Source organism: Narcine bancroftii, chromosome 1 (genome assembly GCF_036971445.1).
Source record: "Narcine bancroftii isolate sNarBan1 chromosome 1, sNarBan1.hap1, whole genome shotgun sequence".
Taxonomy (NCBI): Eukaryota; Metazoa; Chordata; class Chondrichthyes; order Torpediniformes; family Narcinidae; genus Narcine; species Narcine bancroftii.
Window position 1 is genome coordinate 388,656,952 of NC_091469.1, and position 13,009 is coordinate 388,669,960.

Here is a 13,009-nt window from a genome sequence, read left to right on the forward strand (position 1 = left end):
CCACACCTTCTGCCCCAATACTCTTTTGTTCAGATGCCTGCCAGCTTTTCTCCATACCTCGTTGAAAGTCTCAAGCCTGAACCATTGGTTATGTATTTTTACCTTTGCTATGTAAAGGGCACTGTTTGACCTAGTGAGTGTCTCCAGCATAGTTTTTACTTCACCCACCCCCGTGTCTGCAGATTTTCGTGTTTTACTTCAGGACCAAGGGACGTTCATGTTCAAATTTATTATCATCTGACTGCATATGTACAGTGTTTCTCCTGCCAAGGTGCAAAGATATACACATAATCCATAGCACTTAAAACCACATAAATACGTTAAAAATAAATATGTATAAGTATTTCAGAATAATCTATTCATCTCATTTCTATAAGACCCAAGGTCTTCAGGAAACAAGCTATTTCCCAGCCTGGCAGTCCTAATTTTGATGCTCTTGTACCTCCTTCCTGAATGGTCAAAGATACTGTGTGATAAATGAGGCTTAATAAATTAGTTAGAGGTAGTTGATACTTGCGTTGCTAATAGCAGAGCCGAGGGGACTGCCCAGCAGGAAAGGCTATACTAATACTGAGGGACAAATTGAGCCAAAATTCACAGACAGATGACAGGCAGAAATGGCAACTTCCAGCACAGACTGAAGGAATGAGTTGCCTGATGCTGGAGAATGCAATCTTGATTTCAGAAGCCTGATGAGGTGGTGTTAATATGTCTGAATAGATATGATGCCAGTCTGCCTGCATATAGTTTAGATCTCCCCACCGCCTCACCCCCCATCCCCCGGCCTGCTCATATGTCGATTCAAAGGCTTCTAAATCATTTCTTTGTAGCAGCTCACCACAAGGCAGGCGAACCAGCCCCACTTGTAAGCCACGCGGCGGGGCAGCCGGCCAAAATGGTGCAGTCGGGGGTTTCTCTTCCTTCCAGCTCGGGGGTCAGAAACCTGCACTGGGGGACCACGTGATGCCCGGGTGATGTCAGCGCCCTCCAGCGCAGTACTCAGCCAGGTCCGCGCTGGAAGTATAAGTGAAACCCCGCAGCCTGCAATAAACTAGTCTGCTCACTGAGCTCAACCCGTCTGGATGTGTGTTATTGCAGGAGCAGTGTAGCCACCGCTACAATTGGTGTCCCCGACTGGTTCAAACGTCTTTGAAACCATCATGAGTGAGCCTGGGATCAACGCTATAGCCGTGAAACTGCCTGAATTCTGGGTTCAGGAGCCGGAGACATGGTTTGGCCACGCGGAGGGCCAGTTTCACCTCTGCCAGATTTCATCCGACACGACCAAATTCTACCATGTGATCACTGCCCTGGACCAGGCCACCGCCAGACTTGTGCTGCACCTTGTTCAGCACCCACCCGCCGAGGACAAGTTCGAGACCATCAACCGAGTGCTTACTGGGTCCCTCGGACTATCCAGACACCAGCGTGCCGCTTGGGTGCTGCACCTCGACGCCCTGGGGGACAGGTCTCTGATGGAACTGATGGACAAGATGCTCGCGCTCATGGGTGAGCACACCAACTGCCAACTTTTCGAGCGCATCTTCCTCGAACATATGCCCGCTGCTGGTTCAGGAGAGCATCACTGACCCGAGGAAGGTCGTCCAGAAGGCGCAAGAGCTATGGCTCGCACAATTTTTGGAAGGCTCAGTGGTTCAGCAGGTCACGAGGCACGGGCATGACCATGCCAAGCCCGCTCCTAGCGCTGCGGTAGAGCACCGGGCCCTTGCAGGGGCCCTCAAGAGCATAACCAAGGCCGCAGCATCCGCTTCAGGCCTCTGCTTTTACCAACAGCGCTGGGGAGCCAAAGCCTGGAAGTGTCATCAGCCCTGCTCATTCCAGGGAAACGACCAGGCTCACCTCTGTTTAGGGCTGTGGCGGCTGACCAAGGACACAGCCTTCTCCACCTGTGGGACTCAGTCAGCGGCTGGCGGTTCGTCATTGACACTGGAGCCCAAATCAGCGTTATCCCGGCCACAGCCATCGATTCCAGGAACCAACCTCGTGAACCTCCCCTCTGTACGGCCATCGCAACGTCAATCCGGACGTATGGAGATGAGACGGTCCACTTCCAGATCGACCAACGGAATTTCGTGTGGAGGTTCACCGTCTCGTCCCTCCTGACTGCCATCCTGGGTGCAGACTTCCTCCTTGCACATGGGCTTCTGGTGGACATTCGAGGTAAGTGCCTGGTGGATGCCCATACCTTCCAGGCCGTTCACCTTGATGCTGCCTGCTTGGAGCAACCGCAGATGGCCACGATCAGCACGCCCAGAGATGAGTTCTAGCAGATCCTGGATGAGTTCCCAACACTCCTCAAGCCAATGTTTTCTGCTGCCTCACTGCGTCACGGGGTGTTCCACCACATCCCCACCCAGGGCATGCCAAGGCATGCTGGCTCCCGCCTGACAAGCTCCAGGTAGCAAAGGAGGAGTTTTCACACCTGTTGGAGCTGGGGATCATTTGGCGGTCTGACAGCCTGTGGGCCTCACTGCTCCACCTGGTCCCGAAAGCCTCCGGCGGCTGGCATCCTTGCGGAGACTATCGATGGCTCAACGAGGCAAACGTTCCTGACCGTTACCCCATCCCTCACATCCAGGACTTTACGGCCAACTTGGACGGAGCGAGGGTCTTTTCCAAAGTTGACCTGGTGCGTGGATATCATCAGATCCTGGTGCACCCTGAGGACATACCCAAGACGGCCATCATCACCCCCTTTGGTTTGTTTGAATTCCTGCGCATGCCGTTCTGGCTCAAGAACGCCGCTCAGACCTTCCAGCGCCTCACGGACTCTGTGAGCAGGGACTTGGATTTTGTGTTTATTTATTTGGACGACATCCTCGTCGCCAGCAAGGACCGGGCACAACACAAGGCCCACCTGCGTGCCCTTTTCTCCCGGCTGGCTAACTTCAGCCTTACCATCAACCCGGCTAAGTGCCAGTTCGGGAAAGAGTCCATGCAGTTCCTGGGCCATACCATCATAGCTGAAGGAACCACGCCCGCCACTGCAAAGGTTGCCCCATCAGGGAGTTCCCATGGCCGGACAGCCTCAAGGGACTGCAGGAGTTCGCGGGTATGGTCAACTTTTACAACTGCATCATCCCAGGAGCTGCGCGCATCATGCAGCCGCTGTTTGCCCTCATTGTAGCCAAGCACAAAATGCTCATCTGGACCCCAGAGGCCTGCAATGCATTCAAGGCCACCAAGGATGCCCTCGCGAAGGCTACCATGCTCGCCCACCTGCACACCGACCTGCATATGGCGCTCTCCGTCGATGTCTCTGCCACAGCTGTCAGTGCCATCCTGGAACAGACAATGGAAGCCCCTGGCATTCTTCAGCCAGCTTCTCCGCCCACCAGAGCGCAAGTATAGTGCCTTCAACGGCAAATTATTTGGCAGGTACCTGGCAGTGCGGCATTTCGCTATTTTTTGGAGGGGAGAACTTTTACCATTTTCACAGACCACAAACACCTCAACCAAGCACTTGCGATGGCAAAGGATCCCTGGTTGGCCCACCAGTAGCGTCACCTCTCCTTCGTGTCGGAGTTTACCACCGACATTCGGCACAAGGCGGGGAAGGTCAATGTGGTTGCCGATGCACTCTCACGACATGCCATCTGTGCGCTGATGCCCGGCCTTGACTTCAACCAGCTCGCCCAGGACCAGGAAGCTGATGAGGAGACGAGGGCCTTCAAGACCCCCATCACTGGCCTGCTGTTCCAAGACCTCCCGACTCTGAGTGGTGAAGGCACCATCCTGTGCAATATCTCCTTGGGCACCCCGCAGCCAGTGGTTTCCCAGCAGTGGCTCAGGCAGGTCTTCCATCACATCCACGACTTTCACATCCGTCCATCATGTCAATGGTCTGGAAAGTGGCAGAACAGTTCATATGGCATGGGCTGCGGAAGCAGATCGCGGGCTAGGCCAGAACATGCACCCATTGCCAGACATCCAAGGTGCACAGGCACACCAGGGCACCCGTACAGGAGTTCAAGCATTTCCAGGAACAGTTCATCCACATTCACGGGAACATCGTCGGGCCCTTACCCATTTCCTGGTGCAACCGTTACCTGTTTCCAGTGGTGGACCACACCACTCGCTGGCCCAAGGCGATCCCGATGCCAGACGCCTCCACCGACTCCTGCTCCTGAGCCCTGTTGCTTGATTGGGTCGCCCGGTTCAGCGTCCCGGCTCACCACACCAGTGATCGACGGGCCCAGTTCACATCTGCGTTCTGGGCACAGCTCGTCAACAGGTTGGGGATACAGCTACACTGCACCACGGCCTACCACCCGCAGGCCAATGGACTGGTCGAACGTCTGTTCCGCCACCTTAAGTCGGCGCTCATGGCCTGCCTCACTGGTCCCGACTGGACGGACGAACTGCCTTGCGTGCTCCTGGACATCCACTCCACTCCCAGGGAAGATTTGCAGGCATCATCAGCTGAGCTGATCTACGGTGCGCCGCTGGCACTACCTGGTGAGTTCGTCAATGCACCTCACAATCCCCAGTGGTCGCTGCATGAACTACTTCCTCACCTCAGGGCATGCTTGGACTCCTTCGAACCCCCACCACCACCCAGGCATGGTACCCGCCGACTCGTTTCTGACGAGCTGCTTTCCACAGAGTTCGTTTTCATTTAGCAGGGCCTGACCGCAGCACCTCTGCAGCAACCGTACGAGGGGCTGTACAGGGTTATACAGGGTTCTGGCCTGATGTTCATGCTGGACTTGGGCATCAGGCATGAGCTGTTTACCATGGACAGGCTGAAGCCAGCGCACCTCAATCCCACCGAGCCCGTGGTCATTGCCCAGCCCAAGAAGCGAGGCCGTCCGGCAAAAAAGGACATTGGTGCCGGTTCTGGGGGGGGGGGTGGGGGCTGTGTAGTGGCTCACCACAAGGCAGGCGAACTAACCCTGCTTGTAAGCCACACAGCGTGGTATCCGGCCAAAATTATGCCGTCGGGGGTTTCCCATCCTTCCAGGTCAGGGTTCAGAAACCCACGCTTGGGGACCATGTGATGCCCGGGTGATGTCAGCACCCTCCAGCGCAGTTCTCAGCCAGGTCCAAGCCTGCAATAAACTAGTCTGCTCACTGAGCTCAACCCATCTGGTTGTGTGTGTTATTGCAGGAGCAGTGTAGCTGCCGCTATATCTTATCAGTTTCTATTACTCCTTTAGGGGCCATAAGTGCATTGCTTGCCTTTGTTGTGTTGGTTGCAGGCATTGGCAGCATTCCAGGGTCTAAGGGCTGCTGTGTCCGCTTGCTGCCGTCATTATGGCTACTGTTCCTGTCAGCATTGTCCCTTTCTAGCACCATGTTGCATCCACGCATGCACTATTTTCTTTGGAATGTTGGCGCATGCGTAGTGGGTTTCACGTACTGGGAACTGTTGGCGCATGTGTGGTGGAATTCACGTACTGGTGATAGTTGGTGCATATGTGGTGGGTTTCACATACCAGGGACTGTTGAGGTGTGTGGTGGGTTTCATGTACTGGGGACTTTTGGTACATGCGTGGTGCGTTTCATGTACTGGGGATGGTTGGGGCATGCGTGGTGGGTTTCACGTACTGAGGACGATTGAGACATGTGGTGGGTTTCACTTACTGGGGACGGTTGAGAAGTGTGGTGGGTTTGATGTACTGGGGACGGTTAAGAGGTGTGGTGGGTTTCATGTTCTGGGGATGGTTAGGGCATGCATGGTGGGTTTTGTTGGACTCTGGCTTTAATTTATTTACTCTTAATTTAGTCTATGTGTGAACTGAGTCCAGCGCGTTCGTTGAATGAAGTGATAGGAGAAGGTATTCGGTTCAACAGTCAGTTTATTACACCACACAGCACAGCACAGCACAAGAATAAAACTTAACAGAGCTCTGGGTCAGTCTGTTAGTTCATAGGTCACCTGCCAGTGAGCTACTCCCCGAGACTGACCCCTATTGTCCAGTTGGCACAGTTTATATAGGTCAATCTTATCACACAGAACAAAAGTTGTTTTCCCTGCTAGATCTTTTTGCATAAGGGTTATCACAAGTCATCTCCTGTTTTGCAGATTTCTGGGGTGTAGCCTTCCCATGTTAATCCTCCAGGCCAGACTATCCTGTTGTTTAGATCTGAAATTAATTCATCCCCAGATATTTCTAATCACCATACGGTCCCTGTCTGGCCAATTTCTGCTGTTCTCTTTAACACCTCCTCGTGCCTTAATCTTCCTCCTAGACTGGTTTTCCATTCCCTTTGATTCTTGCGGGCCATTCTTTGTTCTGATCTGGCCTGTGTCTCCTGTGCTACTTCCCACCTCCTTCAGTTGAGCATTCCTCCTAAATCGTTTTATGCATATCCTCTCCCTGTATCTTGGGAGCAGCCAATTTTGTTCAGCCAACTTTGCTCCATGCTGTGACAGCCACTTAGCCACATTCCTCTTTCCCTGACTCATGCAGTACAAATAAACTTATTGATTAATCATTTATTTCATAATGTTTTAACCCCTAGATTCCAACAGTCCCCCTTTTGGTCTCATGAAAATGAGACCAACCACCAGTTAACTTATTAGATAGAGAAATCCGGGTTACATGCCAGGGTTGGCATTTCTGATCCCTTGTAATCATTACACTCTTGAGAGGGCAGTAGGGACAAATACATGCCTTGGGGTCTGGGGATGTCTCTCTGTGACAGCGCTCGTTGAATGAGGCACTGGAGGCAGGGAAGGATGCACGGGATCAGAATCAACGCCAAAACCGCAAATCCAGCAACTAGCACTATAGTATGTATCCATCCCCAGTCTCCAGAGAACAAATTTCCCAGCCATGCGCTGCCCAAGGGTCGCCAGGTCTGAACCGGGACGTGAGCTAATTTGCGAATACCTGAAGAAATCTCCTTTACTGCTTGCCCATTGTCATCGATTTTTAAACAACAATAGATTCTACCATCAACAGTCCCCGGAGTGTGGTGGGTTTCACTTACTGGGGACGGTTGAGAAGTGTGGTGGGTTTGATGTACTGGGGACGGTTAAGAGGTGTGGTGGGTTTCATGTTCTGGGGATGGTTAGGGCATGCATGGTGGGTTTCACATACTGGGGATGATTGAGACATGTGGTGGGTTTCACGTACTGGGGACGGTTGAGAAGTGTGGTGGGTTTCACGTACTGTGGACGGTTAAGAGGTGTGGTGGGTTTCATGTACTGGGGACGGTTAAGACGTGTGGTGGGTTTCACATACTGGGGATGGGTGGGGCATGTCTGGTGGGTTTGACATACTGGGGACAGTTGGGGCACGTCCGGTGGGTTTCACATACTGGGGACAGTTGGGGCATGTCCGGTGGGTTTCACGTACTGAATATTTCTTCTGAGGAGGTTAAAATTGGCTGGCATCTCGTATTTATTCCTGCGCTTGCAAGTGCAAGAATCCTTTCTAAACCTACTGAAAAACTAGATGTGAGGCAACATTTGTTGCTTGTCGCATTCTAAACACTTATAAAAATCAATAGATTAATTATATATACTCTTAGCTAAAGAAAGATTACAGCTGGGAATGTGTGAAGGCTGAATAGAAATAGAATATATTTAGAGTCAAGCTAATTACTCTCAATTGATTGAGAAAGAGTAAATGTGAAGACCTAGCTAATAAATGTTGCAATCTGACTTTTAAACTACTTGCCATTAGAAATTAAACTTTATGGACGTTTAGGTTTGCTGACATTTTATTTTCTGGAACATTAATTGAAGCAAGTTTAGAGTTTGAGGGAAACAGATAATTTAGTTATCGCAGGGACTGAGAATAATTCTATAAGTGACAACGTACAAGAGAACAATCTTTTCCAATGTGGGAATTTAACCCAATGAGAGACTATGGGTAATGTGACCTCTTGGTCTTTTGTGGGTGACGTTGGAGCCACAGGCTCGCAGAGGAGGTGCCAGGTCATGCCTGACTTGGGTTGTGTGGTAGCATACTCCTTGTACTGTTTTTAAAGTCTTTCTGAATATCCTCCTATTCCACAGTGGTGTCAACAAAGCTGAAACTTTGGTGAGACTGCACTTGGGTTTATGGTGTGTATCCATGGAGTGAAAGTGTCAGTCAATGTTTTTGGCCTTAATAAAAAAAGTTCAGACCAGAAATGTTGATTGTCCACAAATGATGAGTAAGTGGAGATAAATTGCTGCTGTGGGCAATGCTTATATTTGCTATCTCCAATAATATCAATAAAAAGATGCTGGAAAAAATTCACCCAATGTGAGGCAGTATCTTTGGAAAGAGAAGCAAGTGATGTTTCAACTTTAGTACCTTGTATCACAACGTGTCACGAGTATTGATCATCTCACATGATGAATTTGTTGGGCCATGCGATTTAAAAACCTTCAGTTAAGATGTAAAGGGACATTGACTTGAGAAAAGAATAAACATAAGTACAATCCCTTACCAGTTTACAAAATGATAAAGAAGCAGGGTTTTATTAACATAAATTATTTAAACTGAATTGATTAGGCAGATTAGAGAAGGAAATCAAATAATACAAGAGGTATGTAAATACATGTAAATTCAAGTCAGTTTTGATTAGATTTCAGATTTATTGTCAGACTATATACTGAATTTTATTTAAAGGGTGAAAAACTACAGCATGCTGTTGCACAGAGGGACTTGGGAGTGCTTGTGCATGAATCGCAAAAAGTTAGGTTGCAGGTGCAGCAGGTTATTAAGAAGGCAAATGAAATGTTGGCCTTCATCGCTAGAGGAATTGAATTCAGGAGTAGGGAAGTAATGTTGCAACTGTATAAGGTACTGGTGAGACCGCACCTGGAGTACTGTGTCCAGTTCTGGTCTCCATATTTGAGGAAGGATATACTGGCTTTGGAGACGGTCCAGAGGAGGTTTACTAGGTTGATCCCTGGGATGAAGGGGTTGACTTAGGATGAAAAATTAAATCATCTAGGATTGTATTCGCTCAAGTTCAGAAGAATGAGAGGAGATCTTATAGAAACATATAGGATTATGAAGAGTATGGATAGGATAGATGTAGGAAGGTTTTTTGAGCTGGCCGGGGAAACTAAAACGAGAGGACACAGTCTGAAGATTCGGGGGAGTAGATTTAGGACAGAGATGAGGAAAAATAATTTTTCCCAGAGAGTAGTGAATATTTGGAATTCTCTAACCAGGGAAGTGGTTGAGGCTGCCTCATTAAACATATTAAAAATTTGGTTAGATAAATTTTTACATGATAGAGAAATTAAGGGATATGGGGAGAAGGCAGGTAGGTGGAGTTAGGTCATAAATTAGATCAGCCATGATCGTATTGAATGGCGGAGCAGGCTCGATAGGCCATTTTTGGCCTACTCCTGTTCCAACTTCCTATGTTCCTATGTGACATCACATACAATACAGAGATTCCTTTTCCTGTGGGTGAGGCAGAATTAACACTTCTTGGTTGTGAAAAAAAAAACTGAACGCAACATATACATTTAAGCAAATAAGAAAAGTAAACTGTGCAATAGTTGAGTCCTTGATTGAGTTTGTTGTTGAGGAGTCTGATAGTGGAGGGGTAGCAGCTGTTCCTGAAACTGGTAGTACAAGTCTTGATGTACCTATACCTCTTTCCTGATGGCAGCACTGAGAACAGAACGTGTGGTGTGATTCATTGATGATTGCTGCTGCTCTCAAGTAATTTTTTTTTAATCATCTATTGATGTGGCTTTTATTTAATTCTCATCTTAGACTATAGAGACCAGTTAGTCTTGTTCTTGTCTGACACTTTTGTGTATGTATATGTTCTGTGTAGAAAAATACAGAAGAAATCTTTCCTAACAAAATGTTAGCTGACAAGCACACCTTATGAAATAAATGACTTTTCATTACAACAGGGCCCCCTCCTCCAGTTAATCAAATATTGTTTTGAAAGGTAATCATTCACTTCATGTACATAAAATTAGCAATAATTTATGCAAATACACATGTGCTGGAGAAACTCAACTAGTTCCACAGTGGCCATAGAAGGCAAAGATATATAACTAACGTTTTGGGTCTGAACCCTTTTTCAAGGTATGAGAAAAAGCAGGCAAATGCCTGAATATAAAGGTAGGGGAAGGAGGGGCAGGGGAGGAGCACAGGCTTACAGCCAAGAGCCCACAGAGGTGGGCAACTTGAATAGTGGGAATCTCCCAGTGGCAAACCATTTCAATTCCCCTCCCAATTCACATGCTAACATGTCTGTCCATGGCCTTATCCACTGCCCAACTGAGAACACTCTTGAATTCTCTGGACACCTGTGTTGATACAAATATGTAACTGCCCAAGAATAGCTGGCCTGTCTACCACTGGTGACTCGCTCCCTAGTAATTCCTCCCCTTGTGACCCTGGAATAATAGTCGACCTTCCTCTTCCTGTACTCAGTCAAGCACTTGGAATCGGGCCAGCTACAAGTCTAAAGTATAATTAAGCCTATCGTTCCTCACTCTACTGCTTTGGAGTTATTGATAGAGCCTATCAACACCCTCTGACCAGAGGACATTAATATCAACTACTCCAGTTTCTGTTTGTCCCTGCCCCCCCATCTCTCTCGTTCATTATCCCCTGGTTTCCTTTTCTCCAGATGTCCCCTTATTTCTTTCCCTTTCTGTATCCCTGTATTTCCTTCCAGCTCTGCATTCACAGGGCATCCCCTCCTCACATCAATTCTCAGCTTTTCTCTCCTGCCCATGTCCACCTAAAAGGTCAAGGTTTTATTATTGTCATGTACATTTAGAATGTAGCATACATGAAATTCTTTAACTTTGTTTACCATAAGGAAGACAGAGAGTCGCCTCTTTGTCAAGTGGCCCTCACAGAAATGAGGTCCCAGTGAGGGTCAAACTCACAACCTCTGGTTTTCAAGACCAGTGCTCTAACCACTGAGCTATCAGAGCCTCTGACTATTTGACAGATGCTCCGCTCCCTCCCCCTTCTTTCCTCCTTCTCCAATCTTTTTATTCAGGCCCCTGCCTGTTAGTTGCTGACACCACGATGAAGGGCTCAGGCCTAAAATGTTGATTATGTATCTTTGCTTTCTCTGGATGCTGTGGGACCTGCTAAGTTCCTCCAGCAATGTTGTGAATTTACCACATTTAGTGTCGGGTGACCTTCTTGTTTCACTAGCAATGGAGTTAAGGGTTATGGGGATAAGGCTGGAAAGGGGTACTGATGGTAGTGATCAGCTATGATCTGTAAAATGGCGGTGCTGGCTCAACGGGCCGAAGGGCCTACTCCAGCTCCTATTGTCTATTGTCTATTGCAAACTTTACTGAGATCATTTTGTTTTAAATTACTTGGTTAATTTTGATCATTCATTTAAAAAGCAACAGCATGGAATCTTTTGTACTCACCCAAGAAAGCCTAATACTTCAAGGTAATTTTTCATAGATGGTACATAGATGTGCTAACTTATAATGGCATTGATGTAGATAAGTATAAATGGTCAGTTTCGACGAAGATGCTTTTTTACATGGTGTGCATTTGTAATTATTACATTGAGATACTGACCTGGGACTGCCAACACTGAGCTAATATAATGAGATTTTAATCGTGCCCGCATCACTAGTGATGCATAGAAGTGTTAGTTTATTGCCCTTGAGAATCATCCACCTACACTTTTCCCATGAATGGGCTGCCTTTGAATGTTTTGTTGGTGTAAGCCTCAGGTTTGTGACTGCAATGGAAGTAGCCTTGGTAAATAACTCCTTAGCACATTAGTCAGTTTACAGTACAGCTATTATGCATTGGAGATGCTGGGAATTAATCGAATATACACTCAACCTTTGCCCTGGTTTTGTAGCCAGTATAATTGCTTGGTCATTGGTCACCCCCAGGATATTGATGTTGGTGGGGGAAGGGAAGAACCTCAGGAATGGTAAAGAAATTGAATGTCTGGGTTTGTGGATAAAGAGTGTAGAGTATTGACTCTCTTCTTGAAGATGATCACAACCTTGACACTTGAGTTGGAAATGTTACATGCTATTTAACATTGTCTGAATCTTGCCTGAAAATAACTGATTGTTATTTTATGTACTCATCAACAAACATATCCACATTTGACCTTGTAATGGAAAGAAGCCCATTGATGCAATTTAAAATGGTTCTGTTTGGGGAAATTTGTGCAGAATTGCCAATTAACACAATCACCTTTCTTTGTGGGTGATAATAGTCCAACAAATGGAGTGTTTTAACCCCTTGATGTTTGCTGACATCAACTTTGCTAGGGCTGCCTGAATGCTATACTGTACTTCACCCTAAGAATACAGCCCTTTGAGTTTTGAATGGTTTAGACCTGTGATAAAATTCAAAACCAAGTAATGCTGGTGAACCACTTGCTTGTCATTAGGTGCTTTTAAGCACCCAGGTAGCCCTCCTGGGACCCAGGTGCAATTAGTGGGGCAAAGGTGTCTCCAGCACCTTTTAAGCTGAGGGGGGGGGGATGGCCCCAGTAAATTGCCAACCCAGCAATTTAAGGGGGATCCCGCCCCCCGTAATGACGTGGTAAGTGACACGTCATGCAAACTAGTCTCCCCCGTCCTCCCCACCAGCTGTCAGTCTCCCTCCTGTCACATTTGTGGCCCGAAATGTGAAATTAATAATACCATCACCACATGCTTTACCAGTTGAACATCTCAGTGTCTTTATTTTCCTGCTTCCCTTATTTCATCATCCTGCACCTTCCACCTCCAGTGCATACCATCTGACTTCCGGTCAGGTTAATACATATCATGCATGTTCATTATCATGACATCCCTCCTTTCACCAGAAATAAACTTTATATCTTTATGTTTAAATGTAAACACTTTAACACTATCAATAGCATTTTTCTACCTTCTGAACCAACAAAACAACTTCAAATTCAAAACAAAAACAACTTCAAATTCCCTCTTCACAAAATGTAACATAAACATGTTATAACCAAATGTAATACAATAGCTCAACTGTTCTTCTGTAATTATACTAATACAATGCTCACCTCATATGCAAAATGTAAACATTTAAATTTATACACCTCC

General features: G+C 47.3%; 1 protein-coding gene and 1 non-coding gene across 5 annotated transcripts in view; one reads left to right on the plus strand and one right to left on the minus strand.

Annotated features, from left to right (window-relative positions):
• gabbr2 (gamma-aminobutyric acid (GABA) B receptor, 2) overlaps positions 1–13,009 on the plus strand; it is an 811,906-nt gene that overhangs the window by 343,667 nt on the left and 455,230 nt on the right. The window lies entirely within an intron of this gene.
• trnas-uga (transfer RNA serine (anticodon UGA)) lies at positions 10,816–10,889 on the minus strand. The gene has a single exon. It is a non-coding gene; the product is annotated as a tRNA-Ser (tRNA).